At 41.7% G+C, this 26,738-nt stretch overlaps 1 protein-coding gene across 16 annotated transcripts in view; it reads left to right on the forward strand.

Annotated features, from left to right (window-relative positions):
• The window catches only part of nrxn3b (neurexin 3b), an 812,755-nt gene that overhangs the window by 612,819 nt on the left and 173,198 nt on the right, over positions 1 to 26,738 (forward strand). The window lies entirely within an intron of this gene.

Below are 26,738 nucleotides of genomic sequence, written 5' to 3' on the forward strand. Positions count from 1 at the left end.
TTCGCTTCCATCGCAACGATGTTTTGTTATTAAATTAGAGGCCGCTAAGACGACACCATTCTCTCTACACAGACTTTAAACGCGAACCTGTGATAAACGCTGATGGCGTTCACATGCGCATTAAGAATTGGTTCTATAGTTAAGTGCGTTTGAATATATGTGCGCAGGTTTGTAATTCCCTACAAACCAAGCCTAAACAAAGTACTGGTCTTTCCTTATAAATTTTGATACAGAATTTTATTTCTTTATTTCCTTCCTTTGGATGAGACGTTAAACTGAGATCTTGACTCTCTGTGGTCATTAAAAATCCCAGAATGTCCTTCGAAAAAGAGTAGGGGTGTAATCCCGGCATCCTGGCCAAATTTGCCCCTTGGCCTCTGTCCATTATCATGGTCTCCTAAGGCCTAAAAAAAAAAAAAGTTTGGTTCCGGTTGGTTGTCAGTTGAGGTCATGGGCTGGTAGGGAAAATTTTTTTTTTTTTTTTTTTTCAGTGGCAGCAAGGGATAGGTAAAATATATATATATATATTTTTTTTTTTTACTTTACAGTAGCGATGGATACTCTATTTTTTCATAACATAGCCTACCTGTACTACATGTACTCTACCACCTTGTGTGTCCCAGCATGTTACACACACACACACACACACACATTGTTCAGCTCGTCTTTTTTGGCCTGTACAACTTTCGGTGGGGGCAAATGAGTAACGCCCGCACATACTCCGTTTGCAGTGCGTATGCGGTGCGTATTATTTTCCTTATCCATGTTAACAGGTTCGAGCTTTCACGCCCGTTTCACACATACTCCCTGTGCAGTGTGTATGCGGTGCAGGAGCAGCACGCGCTAAAGTGCTTTCACATATGCTGCGTTTGCAGTGCGTAACTGATCCACGGCTGTACCACAGACACATAATCACTATTTGTATTTCAAATCCATAAGTTATCAGCAAATTTTATTTAAAAAAAAGTTTTTTTGTCAGCAATGCGATTTTGACAAGTTGCTCAAGCAAGTGGTAAAATATTTAACCATGCACTTATATTAAAATCGCATACATAAATAAATCTTGCATGTCACAAAGAACTTGTTTTTCCACCTCCACGAATGAGACGAGTGTTGTTCATTATGTCGCCTTGTTGAAGTAAATTGTAGTTTTCCTTGATTTACCCCGGTCTTGAAGTAAAAAGATGACTGTGAAAAATAGTAGTATTTAGTTAAATGCATTTATGGTGAGATTACTACATTTTATTTTATTAAATGCATGCGCTGTCACTTTAATTCAGCGCGTGCAGCACAGCAAAAATAGACTCAGTGCGGAAACGATCGCTGCACTGCTGTATACGCACCGCAGCTGGAACGGATTGCCGGACTGCATCTGCGTGCAGTGTGAAAGCTCGAACCTGTTAACATGGATAAGGAAAAAAATACGCACCGCATACGCACTGCAAACGGAGTTTGTGTGAAACGGGTGTCACACTCCACGCAGATGCGGAAAGTGTCGCCTTTGTAAGTGACGACAACGATGTGTAAACGACCGTCTGCTTCGTTTGTTAGCATTGCTGGAGGACAACAGGCATCTTGCATCGCAAAACGGTGCTATACAAAAACGTAATTATAATTAGCCTCAAAGTTTTTTATTTGTATATTTATTTAATTTGTATTATTTATTCCCCAAGCTCATAAAATAAATTTGGGTCGCACATAAATTGACAGGGTCGGTCGGAAACCGGAACAAAATTTTTTTTAGGCCTAATCATCCCCATATATACTGATTGGCTTCATCACTGTCTACTCTCCACCAGTAAGCTGGTGTGTGGTGGGCATTCTGGCACAATATGGCTGCTGTCGCATCATCCAGGTGGTGTTGCACATTGGTGGTGGTTGAGGAGATTCCCCCTTCCATGTAAAGCGCTTTGAGTACCCAGAAAAAGCGCTATATAAATGTAACAAATTATTAGTGGTGCTTTTTTGAAAGCATCACTATTGTTATTGCTCATACTTCTTATTAGTGGTGCTTGCTGAAAGCAAGGCATCACTATTGTTATTGCTCATACTTATTATTATTATTAATGGTGCTTGCCAAAGGCAAGGCATCATTAGTGTTCTCTTGCATACTTATTAGTGGTGCTTGCTGAAAGCAAGGCATCACTATTGTTATTGCTCACACTTATTAGTGGTGCTTGCTGAAAGCAAGGCATCACTAGTGTTCTCTTGCATACTTATTATTAGTGGTGCTTGCTGAAAGCAAGGCATCACTATTGTTATTGCTCATACTTATTAATGGTGCTTGCTGAAAGCAAGGCATCACTAGTGTTCTCTTGCATACTTATTATTAGTGGTGCTTTTTTGAAAGCATCACTATTGTTATTGCTCATACTTATTATTATTATTAATGGTGCTTGCTGAAAGCAAGGCATCATTAGTGTTCTCTTGCATACTTATTAGTGGTGCTTTTTTGAAAGCATCACTATTGTTATTGCTCATACTTATTATTATTAATGGTGCTTGCCAAAGGCAAGGCATCATTAGTGTTCTCTTGCATACTTATTATTATTAGTGGTGCTTGCTGAAAGCAAGGCATCACTATTGTTATCCTCCATACTTATTATTTTTTTTTTTTTTATTCCACTTTTTTTTCGGCGCGTAACTCGCCCCGCACCGTTTGTCACAGACCCATGAATGAGGTGTCAAATCGAACGGCTCATTGAGGAGAGGTGTGCTATGACTTTTATAAGCGATCGTGGGTACGGTGTTCGCCCCAGGGGCGAAAAACGGGCCGAAAAAAACGCATAGACTTAACATTGCAAAAAACTTTGACGAGTCATAGCTCTGAGCGAGGATGTCGCAGAAACATGTAATTTGCCACATTTGAAGAGGCTGACAGGCTCTGTAAGAACATACATCACAATGGGGTAAAAGTTGCACCCCTGGGGGGCAGGAGCTGCCCAAAGTTGCCCCATTGACTTACTATGGGGAAGAAACGTCCCATGAAACACACATGCTTTTCCTACTATGGTAAATTGCATAGGGATTTTGTATTGCACATAGCTCTGGATCACAATGTCATAGAGACAAGGGGGCGGTCTCATTTCTCTCAGATGACCAATCAGTCTCTCAGGATCATTGTGAAGCTATCAAGCCATGCCCTAGCAACCATTTAGAGCACCTTAGCAACAAGTCCCATAGACTTCCATTGAAAGAGATAAAAGGGATATCTCCGGACTGAATTGTCATAGAAAAATGGGGGTGGTCTCATTTGACTCGGGGCAGCAAAAAGCCAGTCATGAATCACCTCAACACCTCCTAACCCCTCCCTAGCAACCATTGTCGAGCAACTTAGCAACCAAAATCCAAAGAGGGATATCTTATATTCTGAATGTCACAGAGGCATGGGAGTTGGTTTATATCATTCATAATGACAAGAAGCCTTTGCAGTTTCATCATTGGCAGCTGTCAAGCAACTCCATAGCAACCAAACAGGTTACCCTAGCAACCAAAATTCAAAGAGGGATATCTTCCACTCTGAATGTCACAGAGGCATGGGAGTTGGTTTATATCATTCATACTGACAAGCAGCCTTTGGAGTTTCATGATTGGAAGCTGCCAAGCCACTCCCTAGCAACCAAACAGAGTACCCTAGCAACCAACATCCAAAGAGGGATATCTTCCACTCTGAATGTCATAGAAGCATGGGAGTCGGTTTATATCATTCATAATAACAAGAAGCCTTTGCAGTTTCATCATTGGCAGCTACCAAGCAACTCCATAGCAACCAAACAGAGTACCCTAGCAACCAAAATCCAAAGAGGGATATCTTCCATTTTGAATGTCACAGAGGCATGGGAGTTGGTTTATATCATTCATAGTGACAAGAAGCCTTTGGAATTGCATCATTGGCAGCTGCCAAGTAACTACATAGCAACCAAACAGAGTACGCTAGCAACCAAAATCCAAAGAGGCATATCTTCCATTCTGAATGTCGCAGAGGCATGGGAGTTGGTTTATATCATTCATAGTGACAAGAAGCCTTTGGAGTTTCATGATTGGCAGCTGACAGGCCACTCGCTAGCAACCAAATAGAGTACCCTAGCAACTGTTTAGCAAAACGTATATCTCTGCATCAGAACATCGTATAGAGATGGGAGTTGGCTCATTAGTTTCAGTTGGAAAACAGTCTGTAAATATCAACCTGGTAACTGTGTGTTCACACCCTAGCAACCATTTAGAGCCACCTAGCAACCATATTGCAACACATAGAAGCCATATTTCAGCTCCACAAAATCGTACAGACATGGTTGTTGGCTCGTATGCAATCATGTACAACACCCTAGCAACCGAGTGGCGAGTTTTGCCACTGCAAGCACCACTTCACATTTTCTTCAGGAAATGTACATTCTAGTTATTATTATTATTCCGTACAAAACTTTGGCGCGTAACTCGTCCCGCAGCTTTTGTCACAGACCCACGAATGAGGTGTCAAATCGTGCGTATTATTCGGGAATGGTGTGCTATGACTTTTATAAGCGATCAGGGGTACGGTGTCACAATGGGGTAAAAGTTGCACCCCTGGGGGGCAGGAGCTGCCCAAAGTTTCCCATTGACTTACTATGGTGTAGGACGGCCCAGCATGTGTTTTTCCTACTATGGTATATTGCATAGGAATTTTGTATTGAACATAGCTCTGGATCACAGTGTCATAGAGACAAGGGGGCGGTCTCATTTCTCTCAGATGACCAATCAGTCTCTCAGGATCATTGTGAAGCTATCAAGCCATGCCCTAGCAACCATTTAGAGCACCTTAGCAACAAGTCCCATAGACTTCCATTGAAAGAGATAAAAGGGATATCTCCGGACTGAATTGTCATAGAAAAATGGGGGTGGTCTCATTTGACTCGGGGCAGCAAAAAGCCAGTCATGAATCACCTCAACACTTCCTAGCCCCTCCCTAGCAACCATTGTCGAGCACCTTAGCAACCAAAATCCAAAGAGGGATATCTTCCATTCTGAATGTCACAGAGGCATGGGAGATGGTTTATATCATTCATAGTGACAAGAAGCCTTTGCAGTTTCATCATTGGCAGCTGCCAAGCAACTCCTTAGCAACCAAACAGAGTACCCTAGCAACCAAAATCCAAAGGGGGATATCTTCCATTCTGAATGTCAGAGAGTCATGGGAGTTGGTTTATATCATTCATACTGACAAGCAGCCTTTGGAGTTTCATGATTGGCAGCTGCTAAACCACTCCCTAGCAACCAAACACAGTACCCTAGCAACCAAAATCCAAAGAGGGATATCTTCCATTCTGAATGTCACAGAGGCATGGGAGTTGGTTTATATCATTCATACTGACAAGCAGCCTTTGGAGTTTCATGATTGGCAGCTGCTAAACCACTCCCTAGCAACCAAACACAGTACCCTAGCAACCAAAATCCAAAGAGGGTTATCTTCCATTCTGAATGTCACAGAGGCATGGGAGTTGGTTTATATCATTCAGAGTGACAAGAAGCCTTTGCAGTTTCATCATTGGCAGCTGCCAATCAACTCCCTAGCAACCAAACAGAGTACCCTAGCAACCAAAATCCAAAGGGGGATATCTTCCATTCTGAATGTTAGAGAGTCATGGGAGTTGGTTTATATCATTCATACTGACAAGCAGCCTTTGGAGTTTCATGATTGGCAGCTGCCAAGCCACTCCCTAGCAACCAAACCGAGTACCCAAGCAACTATTTTGCAAGACCTATATCTCTGCATCAGAACATCGTATAGAGATGGGGATTGGCTCTTTTGACTCATGTTAGCAAACAGGACTTCCAACATGCTACACATGCTAGCTGCAAATAGCTAAATGCTAATACCGATTAGGTAAGTACTAAATAATGGCAAAAAATGCTAAGAACTCCAATAGTAACCATCTGTGACAACTACCAACCACCTAGTAACATCATAGCAACCACCCAAAATACAATAGCAACCACACAGAACACCCCAGCAACGCCCTAGCAACCACCTACCAACCACCCAGAACACCTTAGCAACCCAATAGAAACACCCTAGCAACCGTGCCGAATTTTGCCACTGCAAGCACCACTTCACATTTTCTTCAGGAAATGTACATTCTAGTTAGTGGTGCTTGCTGAAAGCAAGGCATCACTATTGTTATTGCTCATACTTATTATTCTTCTTCTTCTTCTTATTGTTCTGGACAAAAGTTTGGCGCGTAACTCGCCCCGCACCGTTTGTCACAGACCCATGAATGAGGTGTCAAATCGACCGGCTTATTGAGGAGAGGTGTGCTATGACTTTTATAAGCGATCGGGGGTGCGGTGTTCGCCCCAGGGGCGAAAAAGCGCCCCAAAAAGTTCCATTGACTTAACATTGCGACGAACTTTGAGCACTCATAGCTCTGAGCGAGGATTTTGCAGAAACGTGTGATTTGCCACATTTGAAGAGGCTGACAGGCTCTGTAAGAACATACCTCACAATGGGGTAAAAGTTGCACCCCTGGGGGGCAGGAGCGTCCCAAAGTTGTCCCATTGACTTACTATGGGGAAGGAATGTCCCGTGAAACACACATGCTTTTCCTACTATGGTAAATTGCATAGGGATTTTGTAATGAACGTAGCTCTGGATCACAGTGTCATAGAGACAAGGGGGAGGGCTCATCTTACTCAGATGACCAATCAGTCTCTCAGGATCATTGTGAAGCTATCAAGCCACGCCCTAGCAACCATTTAGAGCACCTTAGCAACAAGTCCCATAGACTTCCATTGAAAGAGATCAAAGGGATATCTCAGGACTGAATTGTCATAGAAACATGGGGGTGGTCTCATTTGACTCGGGGCAGCAAACAGCCAATCATGAATCACCTCAACACTTCCTAGCCCCTCCCTAGCAACCATTGTCGAGCACCTTAGCAACCAAAATTCATAGAGAGATATCTTCTATTCTGAATGTCACAGAGGTATGGGAGTTGGTTTATATCATACATACTGACAAGCAGCCTTTGGAGTTTCATGATTGGCAGCTGCCAAGCCACTCCCTAGCAACCAAACAGAGTACCCTAGCAACCATTTTGCAAGACCTATATCTCTGCATAAGAACATCATAAAGAGATGGGGTTAACACAAGTTTGACTCAGGGCAGCAAACGGCCAATCATAAATCACCTCAACACTTCCTAGCCCCTCCCTAGCAACCATTGTCGAGCACCTTAGCAACAACAATCCAAAGAGGGATATCTTCTATTCTGAATGTCACAGAGGCATGGGAGTTGGTTTATATCATACATACTGACAAGCAGCCTTTGGAGTTTCATGATTGGCAGCTGCCAAGCCACTCCCTAGCAACCAAACAGAGTACCCTAGCAACCATTTTGCAAGACCTATATCTCTGCATCAGAACATCATAAAGAGATGGGGTTAACACAAGTTTGACTCAGGGCAGCAAACGGCCAATCATAAATCACCTCAACACTTCCTAGCCCCTCCCTAGCAACCATTGTCGAGCACCTTAGCAACAACAATCCAAAGAGGGATATCTTCTATTCTGAATGTCACAGAGGCATGGGAGTTGGTTTATATCATACATACTGACAAGCAGCCTTTGGAGTTTCATGATTGGCAGCTGCCAAGCCACTCCCTAGCAACCAAACAGAGTACCCTAGCAACCATTTTGCAAGACCTATATCTCTGCATCAGAACATCATAAAGAGATGGGGTTAACACAAGTTTGACTCAGGGCAGCAAACGGCCAATCATAAATCACCTCAACACTTCCTAGCCCCTCCCTAGCAACCATTGTCGAGCACCTTAGCAACAACAATCCAAAGAGGGATATCTTCCATTCTGAATGTCACAGAGGCATGGGAGTTGGTTTATATCATTCATAGTGACAAGAAGCCTTTGGAATTGCATCATTGGCAGGTGCCAAGTAACTCCATAGCAACCAAAAAGAGTACCCTAGCAACCAAAATCCAAAGAGGTATATCTTACATTCTGAATGTCACAGAGGCATGGGAGTTGGATTATATAATTCATAATGACAAGAAGCCTTTGGAATTTCATCATTGACAGCTGACAAGCCACTCCCTAGCAACCAAACAGAGTACCCTAGCAACCAAAATCCAAAGAGGCATATCTTCCATTCTGAATGTCGCAGAGGCATGGGAGTTGGTTTATATCATTCATAGTGACAAGAAGCCTTTGGAGTTTCATGATTGGCAGCTGACAAGCCACTCGCTAGCAACCAAATAGAGTACCCTAGCAACCGTTTAGCAAAACGTATATCTCTGCATCAGAACATCGTATAGAGATGGGAGTTGGTTTATATCATTCATGCTAACAAGAAGCCTTTGTAGTTTCATCATTAGCAGCTGACAAGCATCTCCATAGCAACCAAACAGAGTACCCTAGCAACCATTTTACAAGACCTACATCTCTGCATCAGAATATTGTATAGAGATGGGGGTTGGCTCATTAGTTTCAGTTGTAAAACAGCCTGTAAATATCACCATGGTAACTGTGTATTCACACCCTAGCAACCATTTAGAGCCACCTAGCAACCATATTGCAACATATAGAAGCCATATTTCAGCTCCACAACATCGTACAGACATGGTTGTTGGCTCGAATGCAAACATGTACAACACCCTAGCAACCGAGTGGCGAGTTTTGCCACTGCAAGCACCACTTCACATTTTCTTCAGGAAATGTACATTCTAGTTATTATTCTTATTCTTATTATTATTCTGGACAAAGTTTGGCGCGAAACTCGCCCCGCACCGTTTGTCTCAGACCTCTGAGTGAGGTGTCAAATCGACCGGCTCATTAAGGAGAGGTGTGCTATGACTTTTCTAAGCGATCGGGTGTACGATGTTCGCACAGCGGGCGAAAAAGCGGCCAAAAAAGTCCCATTGACTTTACATTGGGAGTTCTAAAAATATTTGAATCCCAACTGCCGTTTTCACACACACAGATTCCAAAGGGCCTGACACCCCTGCATCTCTCCCTCTCTCTCTCCCTCAGAGGATTTATATTATCAAGCAGCCAATAAGTAATGGCCTAAATTCTTCATAGCCACACCCTAGCAACCAGTTTCAGCACCCTAGCAACCACTAAGAGCTCCCTAGCAACCACCCTATACCAAAAAAAAAAAAAAAATTTTTTTTTTTACATTTTTTAAAGCAATATCACACTCGTAGCCTTCCGAAATCACTCCATGCTTGTGCCTATTCGGCCATAGGCACGAGGCCGCAGGCCGAGTGCCGTACATAAGGCACTCGCAACCACCCAGAACACCCTAGCAACTGCCTAGCAACCACCCAGAACACCTAGCAACTGCCTAGTAACCACCCAGAACACTCTAGCAACTGCCTAGCAACGCCCTAGCATCCACCCAGAATACGATAGCAACTGTCTAGCAACACCATAGCAACCACCCAGAACACCCTAGCAACCACCTAGCAACGCCCTAGCAACCACCAAGAATACCCTAGCAACTGCCTAGCAACCACCAAGAATACCCTAGCAACTACCTAGCAACCACCCAGAACACCATAGCAACTGCCTAAAACACCATAGCAACCACCCAGAACACCCTAGCAACTGCCTAGCAACGCCCTAGCAACCACCCAGAATACCCTAGCAACACCATAGCAACCACCCAGAACACCCTAGCAACTGCCTAGCAACGCCCTAGCAACCACCCAGAATACCCTAGCAACCGCCTAGCAACACCATAGCAACGACCCAGAACACCCTAGCAACTGCCTAGCAACGCCCTAGAAACCACCCAGAATACCCTAGCAACCGCCTAGCAACACCATAGCAACTGCCTAGCAACGCCCTATCAACCACCCAGAACACCCTAGCAACCGCCTAGCAACACCCTAGCAACCACCCAGAATACCATAGAAACTGCCTAGCAACACCCTAGCAACCATCCAGAACATCCTAGCAGCCGCCTAGCAACACCCTAGCAACCACCCAAAACACCCTAGCAACTGCCTAGCAACACCGTAGCAACCACCCAGAATACCCTAGCAACTGTCTAGCAACACCCTAGCAACCACCCAGAATACCCTAGCAACTGCCTAGCAACACCCTAGCAACTGCCTAGCAACACCCTAGCAACCACCCAGAGCACCCTAGCAACCACCCAGAATACCCTAGCAACCGCCTAGCAACCACCCAGAACACCCTAGCAACTGCCTAGCAACACCCTAGCAACCACCCAGAATACCCTAGCAGCGCCCTAGCAACCACCCAGAATACCCTAGCAACTGCCTAGCAACACCCTAGCAACCACCCAGAGCACCCTAGCAACCACCCAGAATACCCTAGCAACCGCCTAGCAACCACCCAGAACACCATAGCAACTGCCTAGCAACCACCCAGAACACCCTAGCAACTGCCTAGCAACCACCCAGAATACCATAGCAACTGCCTAGCAACACCATAGCAACCACCCATAACGCCCTAGCAACCACCCAGAATACCCTAGCAACTGCCTGGCAGCGCCCTAGCAACCACCCAGAACACCCTAGCAACTGTCTAGCAACCACCAAGAAAACCCTAGCAACTGCTTAGCAACCACCCAGAACACCCTAGCAACTGCCTAGCAATGCCCTAGCAACCACCCAGAATACCATAGCAACTGCCTAGCAACGCCCTAGCAACCACCCATAACACCCTAGCAACTGCCTAGCAACGCCCTAGCAACCATCCAGAATACCATAGCAACTGCCTAGCAACGCCCTAGCAACCACCCAGAATACCATAGCAACTGCCTAACACCATAGCAACCACCCATAACACCCTAGCAACGCCCTAGCAACCACCCAGAATACCCTAGCAACGCCCTAGCAACCACCCATAACACCCTAGCAACTGCCTAGCAACGCCCTAGCAACCATCCAGAATACCATAGAAACTGCCGAGCAACGCCCTAGCAACCACCCAGAATACCATAGCAACTGCCTAACACCATAGCAACCACCCATAACACCCTAGCAACGCCCTAGCAACCACCCAGAATACCCTAGCAACTGCCTAGCAGCGCCCTAGCAACCACCCAGTACACCCTAGCAACCATTTAGAGCCACATATAAACCATATTGCAACATATAGAAGCTATATTTCAGCTCCACAACATTGTACAGACATGGTTGTTGGCTTGTATGCAATCCTGTACAACACCCTAGCAACCGAGTGGAGAGTTTTGCCACTGCAAGCACCATTTCACATTTTCTTCAGGAAATGTACATTCTAGTTATTATAATACTTATTCTTATTATTCCACACAAAAGTTTGGCGCGTAATGCGCCCCGCACCGTTTGTCACAGACCCCTGAGGGAGGGGGCGGTCAAATCGACCGGCTCATTGAGGAGAGGTGTGCTATGACTTTTCTAAGCGATCGGGTGTACGATGTTCGCACAGCGGACGAAAAAGCGGCCAAAAAAGTCCCCATTGACTTTACATTGGGAGTTCTAAAAACATTTGAATCCCAACTGCCGTTTTCACACACACAGACTCCAAAGGGCCTGACACCCCTGCATCTCTCCCTCTCTCTCTCCCTCAGAGGATTTATATTATCAAGCAGCCAATAAGTAATGGCCTAAAATCTTCATAGCCACACCCTAGCAACCAGTTTCAGCACCCTAGCAACCACTAAGAGCTCCCTAGCAACCACCCTATACCAAAAAAAAAAAAAGTTTTTTTTTTTTTTTTTTTTTTAAAGCAATATTACACTCGTGGCCTTCCGAAATCACTCCATGCTTGTGCCTATTCGGCCATAGGCATGAGGCCGCAGGCCGAGTGCCGTACTGAACCACCCAGAACACCCTATTCGGCCATAGGCACGAGGCCGCAGGCCGAGTGCCGTACTGAAGGCACTCGCAACCACCCAGAACACCCTAGCAACTGCTTTTTAAAAAAAAATTAAAGCAATATTACACTCGTGGCCTTGCGAAATTGCTCCATGCTTGTGCCTATCCGGCCATAGGCACGAGGCCGCAGGCCGAGTGCCGTACATAAGGCACTCGCAACCACCCATAAAACCCTAGCAACTGCCTAGCAACCACCCAGAACACCTAGCAACTGCCTAGTAACCACCCAGAACACTCTAGCAACTGCCTAGCAACGCCCTAGCATCCACCCAGAATACGATAGCAACTGTCTAGCAACACCATAGCAACCACCCAGAAAACCCTAGCAACCACCTAGCAACGCCCTAGCAACCACCAAGAATACCCTAGCAACTGCCTAGCAACCACCAAGAATACCCTAGCAACTACCTAGCAACCACCCAGAACACCATAGCAACTGCCTAGCAACACCATAGCACCACCCAGAACACCCTAGCAACCACCTGGCAACAGCATCTTGCTAAAAACATGCTAGCAAACTGCTAATCATGCTAGCATCATGCTAGCAACATGCTAATCAAGCTAGCATCATGCTAGCAAAATGCTAATCAAGCTATCATATTGCTAGCAACATGCTAATCATGTTAGCATCTAGCTAAAAACATGCTAGCAAAATGCTAATCATGCTAGCATCTTGTTAAAAGCATGCTAGCAACATGCTAATCATGCTAGCATCATGCTACCAACATGCTAATCAAGCTAGCATCATGCTAGCAACATGCTAATCAAGCTAGCATCATGCTAGCAACATGTTAATCATGCTAGCATTATGCTACCAACATGTTAATCAAGCTAGCATCATGCTAGCAACATGCTAATCAAGCTAGCATATTGCTAGCAACATGCTAATCATGTTAACATCTAGCTAAAAACATGTTAGCAAAATGCTAATCATGCTAGCATCTTGTTAAAAGCACGCTAGCAAACATGCTAATCATGCTAGCATCATGCTACCAACATGCTAATCAAGCTAGCATCATGCTAGCAACATGCTAATAATGCTAGCATTATGCTAGCAACATGCTAATCAAGCTAGCATAATGCTAGCAACATGCTAATCATGTTAGCATCAAGCAAAAATATGCTAGCAAAACGCTAATCATGCTAGCATCTTGTTAAAAGCATGCTAGCAACATGCTAATCATGCTATCATCATGCGACCAAGATGCTAATCATGTTAACAACATGCTAATCATGCTAGCATCATTCTAACAACATGTTAATCATAGTAAATCATGCTGGAATGTGGTAAATCGTAGTAAATCATCTTATAATCATGGTAAACCGTGGTAAATAATGTTAAAACGTGGTATATCATGGTATCACAACATGGTAATTGTGTTAGCATCTGCCCAGTGGCGAATTTTGCCACTGCAAGCACCATTTCACATTTTCTTCAGGAAATGTACATTCTAGTTCTTTTTATAATTTTTATTATTCTTCCACACAAAAGTTTGGCGCGTAATGCGCCCCGCACCGTTTGTCACAGACCCCTGATTGAGGCATCAAATCGACCGGCTCATTGAGGAGAGGTGTGCTATGACTTTTCTAAGCGATCGGGTGTACGATGTTCGCACAGCGGACGAAAAAGCGGCCAAAAAAGTCCCATTGACTTAACATTGGGCATTCTAAAAAAATTCAAATCCAAACCGACGTTTTCACACACACAGACTACAAAGGGCCTGACACCCCTGCATCTCTCCCTCTCTCTCTCCCTCAGAGGATTTATATTATCAAGCAGCCAATAAGTAATGGCCTACAATCTTCATAGCCACAACCTAGCAACCAGTTACAGCACCCTAGCAACCACTAAGAGCTCCCCTAGCAACCACCCTAAACCAAAAAAAAAACATTTAGTAACTCCATAGTAACCATCTTTGAAAACTACCAACCACCTAGTAACACCATAGCAACTACCAAAAATACCTTAGCAACCACCCTGAACACCCTAGCAATGTCTAGAAATGCTAAAGTAATCACCACAAATACCATAGCAACCACCCAGAACACCCTAGCAACTGCCTAGCAACGCTCTAGACCCCACCCAGAACACCTTAGCAACTGCCTAGTAACACCATAGCAACCACCCAGAACACCCTAGCAACCACCTGGCAACAACCCAGAACACCCTAGCAACTGCGTAGCAACTGCCTAGCAACCACCCAGAACACCCTAGCAACTGCCTAGCAACCACCCAGAACACCTAGCAACTGCCTAGCAACCACCCAGAACACCCTAGCAACTGCCTAGCAACGCCCTAGCAACCACCCAGAACACCCTAGCAACTGCCTAGCAACACCCTAGACCCCACCCAGAACACCTTAGCAACTGCCTAGTAACACCATAGCAACCACCCAGAACACCCTAGCAACCACCTGGCAACAACCCAGAACACCCTAGCAACTGCGTAGCAACCGCCTAGCAACCAACCAGAACACCCTAGCAACTGCCTAGCAACGCCCTAGCAACCACCAAGAATAGCCTAGCAACTACCCTGAATACCCTAGCAAACGCCTAGCAAAACCATAGCAACCACCCAGAATACCCTAGCAACCGCCTAGCAACACCATAGCAACCACTCAGAATACCCTAGCAACTGCCTAGCAACGCCCTAGCAACCGCCTAGCAACACCATAGCAACCAGCCAGAACACCCTAGCAACGCCCTAGCAACCGCCTAGCAACACCATAGCAACCGCCTAGCAACACCATAGCAACCACCCAGAACACCCTAGCAACCGCCTAGCAACGCCCTAGCAACCGCCTAGCAACGCCCTAGCAACCACCAAGAATACCCTAGCAACCGCCTAGCAACTACCCAGAATACCCTAGCAACCGCCTAGCAACACCATAGCAACCACCCAGAACACCCTAGCAACTGCCTAGCAACGCCATGCTAGCAACATGCTAATCATGTTAGCATCAAGCTAAAAATATGCTACCAAAATGCTAATCATGCTAACATCTTGTTAAAAGCATGCTAACAACATGCTAATCATGCTATCATCATGCGACCAAGATGCTAATCATGTTAACAACATGCTAATCATGTTAACATCATTCTAACAACATGTTAATCATAGTAAATCATGCTAGCATGATTTACTACCAAATCATGCTAAATTTACTACTATCATGCTACCAAAAATACCTTAGCCACCACCCTGAACACCCTAGCAATGTCTAGAAATGCTAAAGTAATCACCACAAATACCATAGCAACCACCCAGAACACCCTAGCAACTGCCTAGCAACGCTCTAGACCCCACCCAGAACACCTTAGCAACTGCCTAGTAACACCATAGCAACCACCCAGAACACCCTAGCAACCACCTGGCAACAACCCAGAACACCCTAGCAACTGCGTAGCAACCGCCTAGCAACCAACCAGAACACCCTAGCAACTGCCTAGCAACGCCCTAGCAACCACCAAGAATACCCTAGCAACCGCCTAGCAACTACCCTGAATACCCTAGCAACCGCCTAGCAAAACCATAGCAACCACCCAGAATACCCTAGCAACCGCCTAGCAACTACCCTGAATACCCTAGCAACCGCCTAGCAAAACCATAGCAACCACCCAGAATACCCTAGCAACCGCCTAGCAACACCATAGCAACCACTCAGAATACCCTAGCAACTGCCTAGCAACGCCCTAGCAACCGCCTAGCAACGCCCTAGCAACCACCAAGAATACCCTAGCAACTGCCTAGCAACCACCAAGAATACCCTAGCAACTGCCTAGCAACCACCCAGAACACCTTAGCAACTGCCTAGCAACACCATAGCAACCACCCAGAACACCCTAGCAACCACCTGGCAACAGCATCTTGCTAAAAACATGCTAGCAACATGCTAATCATGCTAGCAACATGCTAATCAAGCTAGCATCATGCTAGCAACATGCTAATCATGCTAGCATTATGCTACCAACATGTTAATCAAGCTAGCATCATGCTAGCAACATGCTAATCAAGCTAGCATCATGCTAACAACATGCTAATCAAGCTAGCATATTGTTAGCAACATGCTAATGTTGTTAGCATCTAGCTAAAAACATGCTAGCAAAATGTTAATCATGCTAGCATCTTGTTAAAAGCATGCTAGTATCATGCTACCAACATGCTAATCAAGCTAGCATCATGCTAATCAAGCTAGCATCATGCTAGCAACATGTTAATCATGCTAGCATTATGCTACCAACATGTTAATCAAGCTAGCATCATGCTAGCAACATGCTAATCATGTTAGCATCAAGCTAAAAATATGCTACCAAAATGCTAATCATGCTAACATCTTGTTAAAAGCATGCTAACAACATGCTAATCATGCTATCATCATGCGACCAAGATGCTAATCATGTTAACAACATGCTAATCATGTTAACATCATTCTAACAACATGTTAATCATAGTAAATCATGCTGGAATGTCGTAAATCGTAGTAAATCATCTTAGAATCATGGTAAATCGTGGTAAATAATGCTAAAACTTGGTATATTATGGTATCACAACATGGTAATTGTGTTAACATCTGCCCAGTGGTGTTTTTTGCCACTGCAAGCACCACTTCACATTTTCTTCAGGAAATGTATATTCTAGTTATTATTATTATTTATATTTTGTATATAATGTATGAATATTTTCTGAGAAATTCTCCCCAAATAATTTGTGTGTGTTTAAAAAAATAACATTGAAATAGGCATGACAAAAGTGGCTATTTATTTCCATACCATATCCTATAACTGGACTAAAATCCTCAGCAATTAATTTTACAAACGGGTTTGTAAAAAAAGAAAAAAAGTTAACCTTTTTTGATCAAAAAAATTATTTTCTGCTGTGAATACAGCCTTGGTATTGAAATGCCACTCAGGTTTGTTTGCTAAACCTCAGGCTTTCTCACCACACAATATGTTTACAATGTTTTATTAGCTGTAAATATCCTGACAGCATCAACACGGCTGAGCAAACAGTGTCTTAGCATGACAGACAGTCCTGACAGAGCCACGCACTTACGTAAAATCGAAAAGGTCACCTCTCTCCTGTGAAGGAAAAAAAATGAGAGAAATCAATATGAAAAGAGCTATATATTTATTACACTGTGATTGTACTTAATGTAGAGATGCAGGTCTGGAGCTAGAGGCCAGCAAGTGTCATGTCAAGGGTCTTTTCTGGTTCAGAGTGGATTCATTGATGGCAGATTTCCATGACAATGGCGAAAAATTTCTCTACTTGATACATCCTGCAGTTTATGACATATTACAAGCAGTGCTCAATGAGGTGCTCCACTAAAGGTAGGTACACACCAAACCGACGCCAAAGAACTAGCACTTATGAAAGACGATTGTGTTGTCGCCTTGTGTCGCCTGCGTCATCTGCGCAAAGGAGCAACTCTAAAGTGCTGGTATAGAGAGAGTCAATAGTTTCTGTTGCAACACTGAGTTCTTCTAAGCTATCTAGGATGCTGAGATGATGAAACTGATCAGGAATATTATTAATAAAGCAATCTTTAGTGGCAGAAGTGATAGTTCTACCATATTTGTAACACGGAGTCGGCTTTGCAACCTTGGCTAAATGGAGTATACACGAGACTAGATAATGATCTGAGATGTCATCGCTCTGCTGCAGAATTTCAACGGCCTCAACATTGATTCCATGTGCCAATATTAGATCTAAAGTATGATTACGACAATGAGTAGACGTGTTGTCTAACTCCAATAGAGTTTAGTATGCCTCTAAATGCCAATCCCAATGCATATTTTCCGTTGTCTACATGTATATTAAAATCACCAACAATTAGGACTTTATCTGCAGCCAGTTCTAACTCTGATAGAAAATCAGCAAATTATTTGATAAAGTCTGTATAGTGGCCTGTATACAGTAGCCAGCACAAATGTGAAACGGGATTTATCATTTACACTAGATAGTGTTACATTAAGCTCCGACACATCAAAAGAATTATATTTGAAACAAGACTTCTCAGTAATTCTGAAGATATTACTATAAATTACAGCAACACCTTCCCCTTTGCGTTTCAGACGAGGCTCATGTTTATAACAATAATCTTGGGGGGTGGACTCATTTAAAGTAATATCATCATTTGGTCTTAGCCAGGTTGTGTTAGCCAGGTTTGTGTGTTGTGTGTGTGTATATTTGCAGTAATGACGATGACCAAAAATCGAAGCACCTCTTGATGGAAAAAAATGTTGTGATGTTGTTTCCATCAAGAGGTGCATAAATTTTGTATCAATATATATATATATATATATATATATATATATATATATATATATATATATATATATATATATATATATATATATACAGTAGTCAACATTTGAAGTGGATCAAAAAGACAAAATTCATGTATAACTTTGATGAAAGGTTTTGATCCACTTCAAATGTTGACTACTGTAGTTATCATCCTTGGTGTGAGTGAACTGGCCTTAATTCAAATGTAACTGTTGTGCTAAACGCAGTTTACAACGATAGATAGTATGTTTACAACGGTATGCGTGATGTTCAGCTATTATCTTGAAAATAAAGATGAAATGGAGGTCAGTGGAGGTTGACAAATGGCTCAATTGGCAGCCTGGCAACGGGAGCCTATTGGATTGTGGGATACCGTGAGCTTCAGCTGTGTTTTGTGCAGTTTCATTTGACTTTTTCATTTCATTTTCATTTCACTTGGTCATCCAAGTATTCCTTATATACAGAAAATTCTCATACTGCACAAGGTTTTCATACTGCATACTGCTTTTCATAAATCATATATAGTATGCCATTATGATCATAAAGTTTCAACGATCAAATTTCATTTGTGAACAAATCTTGTGCCACTTTTAATGGATTGATTTTCACATATCTTTTTTTACCATTACCTGTTTTTATCATAGCATACATTGCATAGTATTTTTTCTAGATTACATATTCAAATGGCATATACATAATGAAGTTAGTTCTTTATACCAGCCTGCTGTACCTGGTTTTCTCAAGCACTCAGTGTATTCAGTGCTGGAAGGCATCAGAATGCCAAGCAGGCAGCAGTGTCTCCCCCGAGAGGACTGAATTATGAATGAGACTTCACTTGCAGCCATCTTTGGATGGGTTATTCTTTCTAATGGTGCGTCCTCTGTCTCCAAGGGTCACCACGTATCCTGATGCACCAACACACCTCTACTGCAATGTTTTAAGCAGGGCTTAAAAACGATAGAAAAAATAAATAAATCGGTTTGCTCTGAGCAGAATCAGTATTTTAACATTTCTGTTCATGCGTTCCTTCTGTAACATTTTTGTTCCGAAAACGGTTTGATTAAAAAATAAAAAAAACCTGTTAATAATGTTTTATTTTGTTTAGTTTTTACTATTTGAACTTGAGACCATCTCGGCTTGTTTGCACTGCAAGGGTAATAAAAACTGGTTCTTTGAATAAGTACAGTGTTTTATTTATTCAAAACATATGTATTTGAGGAGCGGAGAAGAGTGTCAGTCTGGTATTTGCCGTCTAATCAATACAGCTTGTGCGTAAGACTTTGTCTTTTATAGCTCAAGCGTTTTGCCAGATATATTAAAAGACAGTAAAAAATGAGTGCTTGAGTTTATGTTCCTGTTAAAATTTTGTTTGTTTCTTTTGTTTTTGTTCCTTGAAACGGTTCAGAGCCATGGTTTTAAGGTGCATGGTACCTTATAAATGTGTGTTTGGGGTGAAGTGAGAATGTTTCTGATAGAGTAACTTTAGATTTATATGGAATTTCTAAATATTCAAATATTTTCAAATTTCTAAACCTTTGTATTTAGCTTGTATCTATTCTTTCTATGTAACTCTGTTCACATGGATCCAAAAGTATAACTAATGAAAACTGAAATAAAGAAGAGGCAACAGCAGCTCTCCATCCATCTGGGCACCAACAACAAAAAGTGTTTTAGAGCTGTGGTCGAGGGGGAATTATATAGTGTGTTTGTGTGTGTGTGTGCACTTGCGTGTTTGTTTGTTTGTGTGTGTCTGTGTGTGTGTGTGTGTGTGTGTGTGTCTGTGTGTGCGTGTGTGAATTAGGGTGCACTTTGGCTTGTCTGACTTTAAAGAAGTATTTGAGCAAACCTTCATGTTCCTGCAGATTTTATGCTGGCAACCAGGCAGCCTTCATGTAGCTCTTACTCTCTTGTTCACTCTCTCACACAATCACACACACACACGCACACACACAGCAAATCAAGCTGTTCTTGAAATGCTCTGAGTTTCCCTCTCCTTTGATTGAACTAGTTGGGGGTTAACTGTGAATGACTCTGTTTCAAAACCTAGTAAGCTGCTTTCCTGTCTGTTGCTTTCTGTGGCAGCATCTTAACTGAAAATAGAACCTTATAAGTGATTAATTTACAGGACTTGTTGGTATTGAATAAAATAAATGATTAAATAAGTAATAATGAATTATTGTAAATATTGGTGCACACAGTCCACCATGTTTATATCTTTACTATAGCACCTATTACAAATATTCTGTTTATGGATCTACTAATGAACATAAGAGTTTCCATAGATTCCATAGCCACTGAGAACACAGTGGATGAATTTAATTTATGAAGGAAATTTGCTGAAGAAATTTGGCAAAGCCTTATATGTTTGTGCAAATCATTTTACATCGGGCTACTTCAATACTTCAAAGGGTCAGTTCAATGCTGGATTTGCCTAAAAGTTGATTCTGAAAGATGGGTCGATACAGGGCTGGACTGGGACAAAAAATCGGCCCTGGCATTTTGGCCCAGACTGGCCACTATATGATCATAAACACCACCCAACTTTGCACGCCCTTAAATATATGCATACCAATTCCTATTACTTAAAACCACTAATGCCATGTAATGAGTGAGTATAGGACGAGTGAGAGTCAACAGATGAAATAAGTAAAATTTGACATTTATTAATACAGTTGAACTATACTCCTCAGTGATGAATCCTAAAACAAGCTATAAGCTGCATTGGCATAGCAATACCAGTGTTTCTCATTTTCTCAAATTTTGTGCACTTTAATGTTAAATTCATCAATCTGGTGCACTTTGAGAGTTCAAAATTAAAAGCTCCAACCCATAGTCAGTGTGCAAATTAAACAAAACAAAAATTCAAACCTCTTTTAGTTACAGTATCTATTTACATTACACCTACTAACTACATAATAATAGTTATAATATCAATCCAATGACAGTAATTTTGTAAAACAAATGTAAAATAAAATAAAAAATAAAATGTGTTAAAAAAAGAATAAAGGAAACTTTCATAATTCGTTTTGTACCAATTTCTATACTTGAAAGAGCACATAATCTTTTATTTTGACGGAAACTGCATCCAGCTTTTATTTTGGTGGAAAACATGGTTTACAAACGCCTCTCATTAAATTTCTAGTGGATTGCGGTAATCGTCAACTATGCAGATGTGGAAATAATGCCTAACTGGGTTATGGGTTCCTACACTCATAGCCTATGTGTTTTGAAAGTAGTTCTGCTTACCGCAGGCTCTACACTTTCTCATCTATCTCCTGATCCTCCTCACTATCATCATCTGCCACAGGAGCTGATGAAGGTCAGAAAACATATTTTGACACATTTTACAGTGTCTGCTTTAAGGGCCTGTTTCTATTTTTTCACGCTATTTCTCTGCACATTCCTTGCTTGCGTTTCGTCTCCATCTCGCTGACTATTTTGACAGATACACACTGACACTGCTGCACGCTCGCTCACTCGTTTAAAGTTGTGATTGGGCCAGCCCAGTGTCAATCAAGAAAAGAACCAATGGGCCTCTGATCTACGTGTTTCATGGGCTGGTCTGTCAGAAAAAAAAACTAACGCTGACTTTTTTTGACCAATGCATTACACCGGCACAAACCCAGCGCCGCCAATTATGAGATCAGCCCAAAAAGCACGTCGGCCCACCGGGAAAGTGCCCGGTATGCCCGATGGCCAGTCCAGCCCTGGGTCGATACCAACATCCTACCACACTTCCCACATGAGCACCTGTAAAACAATGTTTTACAACATAAGTTGAATAAAGTTAACTCAACACAACAACTACATAAATTCAGCAACTAACCATTCAGAAACATCCTGTTGCATTCTAAAAGTTGTAGCTTCTTTGTGAGTCTCCATCAGTGTCCGACTCCGGTTCGAACATATAAGACTGAATACTGCTACTTACAATTTCTGACATTTTGGCTGCGTGAGATTCTCCAGTTTTATTTTTGCCAGAGCATCCGAAGCATGAAATGTAAATGATCCTACCTTTTCTGGAAAGGGGGAGCAGCAGTTTATTTGCATTTAATGGAACAACCACGATAATGTTGTGTTTTGCTCACACCCTCACAAATATTGGCAAATTGGACATTCTATAATAAATGATCTGTGGGGTATTTTGAGCTGAAACTTCACAGACACATTTTGGGGACTTATATTACATCACAGACACCAGAGACTAATATCACATCTTGTAAAAAGGGGCATAATAGGCCCCCTTTAAAATAAACGATTCCTTTCTCTATATAGAATGATAGTCAACTCAAGTCACCTTTATTTATATAGCACTTTTTACAATACAGATTGTATCAAAGCAGCTTCACAGTGATAACATGAAAATAATACAACAAAGTTTGTTTCTAGAAGAAAATTGCATCATCGTCCACCTTAAGTATGGCAGATCAATAATATTGTTGAATATTGAATGTCCCCATCTAAGCAAGCCAAAAGCCAAGGCAACAGTGGCAAGGAACCAAAACTCCATCAGTGACAGAATGGAGAAAAAAACCTTGGGAGAAACCAGGCTCAGTCGGGGGGCAGTTCCTAGAATAGTGCACTACATACAGTAAATGTTGATAAACACCTTTGTTCAGTCTGCATAATAATGGGAAAACACTTCCATTTCTCCCATTGGCCGAAATTTCTGTGCTTCCCTTGGTGATGTCTTTATCTATAAGACAATTGGCTCTTTTCAACTGTATGGCAGTACTTCCTTTCCTATAGCCACCATATTGAGTGTTGTGATTTATTCTATTCAGTTTCTACAATTGTCCTGTCTCCTCCTCCTCTTTATATTGTTTCTGCAAAACCCCAGCATCCACCAGTACTACTTACAGAGATATATCCCCAAAAGAGATGGCACACATGAGTGAGGAGGCAAAGAACATAAAGAACGTCTGTGCCTGCCAGTATCAAGTGTTTACAGAAAGGTAATTGTTTCGAAAGGCCTGCCTATTAGTGATGTTAGCCAAACAGCATGTAACCATGATTAGGATGCACAATATATCAACACCATGTCATTATTTAAAGGATAGTAGTATAGTTACTGGTATAAATAGTAACAAAAAAATAGTTACTGGCATAAATGTTTAATTACACATAAACCTGATGTCTCATGGTTTTAATTTTATTTTTATTTTTTAACATAACAGTATATACAGTATATTAAAAATATAAACATATTGTAGAGTGTCAGAAATTAGACACATGCCATCCCTATATATATATATATATATATATATATATATATATATATATATATATATATATATATATATATATATATATATATATATATATATACAGTATATATATATATATATATATATTATTTTTATTTATTTTTTATTTTTATTTTTATAAATAATGCACAAGAACCCTCACCCAACAAGCGAACTAGGCATCAGGGTGTCTTTGGAATTGCCTCCAAACTGCTCATATGCAGAACCAGGTCTCTGGTTGTCATATATAGCAGCAAATACACATCTTGAAGATGAGACTGTTTTATGAGAGAATTGTATATGTTCTTAGTTACTCAAGAAGACATGCAAACCATGTTTTGCATCTATACGTCACAGTTTTAATCTTCTAAATCTGTATTATATTCAAAGTCCCTTTAAGACAAGTGATTTCACTCGGCGGCCATCCTTGAAACGCCTTGTAACTGTAATTATGAGATGGCAACCTGTGACGTTCTACTCTGAGCTATTTGTGATTTTTATGTTTGTGTCAACACAACGGCAAAATGAATCCACAGCAGTCAGGTGGTACAAGTAAGAGCTCTGTAAGTTGTTTACGTACATTTTTGTAATGTTATGTGCTTTGAGATATGAGGTAATTTAACTACATCTCTCGTGACGCTTTGCAGACTCTTCAGTGTGTGTTCATGTGTTTTGAAGGAGGTGTAGCTTTGGAGGCACTCTGAAGGGAGGGTGAGATCTTATGCTTTCTAATACGCAATAATTCTTGTACGCAATTATTTCCGTTTTTCACTGTCAAAAGTTGTGAATGGTACCAAAATGCCCCTTCCGTTGGGGTACCTAGCACAGTGGTACGGTACTAAAGGGTGGAGCTAGACTCACTGCAGAACCTTGACTGGTTGACAGAGAATCGTCACTTGTGCGTGCTACAAGGGGAATAACAACATAAGAAGTGCCATTTTTTTATATACAGTTGAAATATAATACTACTGTTATTGTGTCATGAAATGTAGTTTTAAGAGTTTATCAGGCGAGAATGTAGTTGTTTAAAGCTCAAATCTGTGGTTTATTAATAAAGATTTATGAAAATTTGATCCAGGTTGTGAGATCCAGGCGATCACCGGGCGCTCTGCGCTTATGTACCCCGCCTGGAACAGCCTTTCCTCGGCTAGTCCTTCTGACGTTTGCTGCTGACTCTTATGTCTCTGTAGTGGTTAAACATGAGATATAATTTGTCTTGTGTAGACCTAACGGGTGATCTTTGGTCTCGTGAATCTATCATTTGTTCCCTGGCCAATCGTTTTGGCTGAGGGCTAAATTAAGTTTCATAACTTTATATATTTAGGCTATTTAACTTTACCGTTGTAAGGTTAGACTAGAGCGCTGACTTTGTATGTTTGACTGAATTGCTTTATTTCTTTTTGTATAGCTCCTTGTACCTTTTACTTATACTTTTATAATGGCTAATATTGATAAAACTGAAATTTAACAAAAAGAGACTGGGTTGCGTTTTGTCATTTTTAATTTTTATTACAGTGAAGATGGTCACTGTGATGTTGTTTACTGCAACATTTGTTGTTTAGTACAAATGCACATATTGCCTGGACCATATTAATATGTAATTTAAACGAAAAGAGGCAGGGTTCAGTTTTATATTTCGTTTTGTTATAAATAGGCTAACGTTATGCATGCAGTGAATGAAAACGAAAAGAGGCAGAGTGGTGTTTTATAACATAGTTTGTTTTATTGTTGCCTAAAATGTACATACAGAGATAACCAGAGTAGCAGAGCGAGCTGAGTGACGCTTTCAAGAACGCTGCTGTTCCATTTGCAGAATTACCGGACTCCCGTCCTCAGGAGTCGGACTTGGCAAGTCCGAACTTTGCGTACTTGGTATTGAGAAACACCTAATGTTGGCGCTTGTCTTCTTGTGACCAACAGCCACATGCCGAGAAGCAAGAACAAGATCTGCTGTATGTCATACATTGTTGTTTACTATGTCACTTTCTTCTTTGCACGAAAATAATGTTGATCGCTTCTTTCCAGCATAGGCTACACCACGCCTATCAAGTAAGGGCACTCTTGGCGGTGGAAACACAAGCCGGATCAGGGTTTATCGTCCCGAATCGTACTGTACTATATTGTACCGTACCGTACCGCTTAGTGGAAACGAGCATAACCTCCGAAATTGCCTACCCTACCTTTAACAACCAATCAAATTTAATGTGCAAAGCACCATGCTGACATACAGTTAAAGTCAGAAAACTTCTGATTGACTCGCTTACCTCCTGAGGGTGTGAGATCCTTGTCATTTAAAGATCACTGTCTAAGAATGCAAAGTATAGAATTAGAATTTCTGATGTGAATATGCTGAGCTAGATGTCCTCAATGGACCCCCTAAGTTTTTGCCAGGCTGTGGTCTGCGCTCTGCATTAAACCTATTTCTCTCTCTCTCTCTCTCTCTCTCTATATATATATATATATATATATATATATATATATATAATTTAGATACATGCCATATATATATACAGGTGCTGGTCATAAAATTAGAATATAATCAAAAAGTTGATTTATTTCAGTAATTCCGTTAAAAAAGTGAAACTTGTATATTATATAGACTCATTACATGCAAAGTGAGATATCTCAAGCCTTTATTTGTTATAATTTTGATGATTATGGCTTACAGCTTGTGAAAACCACAAAATCAAAATCTCAGAAAATTAGAATATTACATGAAATCACACAGTAATTACACAGTAATCCCATGGTCATTGAACCAGGTTTTGGTTCTTTTGGCAGTGTGGGCCGGTGCAAATCCTGCTGGAAAATGAAGGAAGCATGAAGTGCTCTGAAAATGTCCTGGTAGAAGGCTGCGTTGACTCTGGATTTAATAAAGCACAGTGGACCAAAGTCCTCTTTTCTGATGAGAGCAAATTTTGCATCTCATTTGGAAACCAAGGTCCCAGAGTCTGGAGGAAGAATGGAGAGGCACACAATCCAAGATGCTTGAAGTCCAGTGTGAAGTTTCCACAGTCTGTGTTGGTTTGGGGAGCCATGTCATCGGCTGGTGTTGGTCCACTGTGCTGTCCACTCAACGCAGCCGTCTACCAGGACATTTCCAGAGCACTTCATGCTTCCTTCAGCAGACAAGCTTTATGGAGATGCTTCCTTCATTTTCCAGCAGGATTTGCACCGGCCCACACTGCCAAAAGAACCAAAACCTGGTTCAATGACCATGGGATTACTGTGTAATTACTGTGTGATTTCATGTAATATTCTAATTTTCTGAGATTTTGATTTTGTGGTTTTCACAAGCTGTAAGCCATAATCATCAAAATTA

Source organism: Squalius cephalus (assembly GCF_949319135.1).
Source record: "Squalius cephalus genome assembly, chromosome: 12".
NCBI classification, from domain to species: domain Eukaryota; kingdom Metazoa; phylum Chordata; class Actinopteri; order Cypriniformes; family Leuciscidae; genus Squalius; species Squalius cephalus.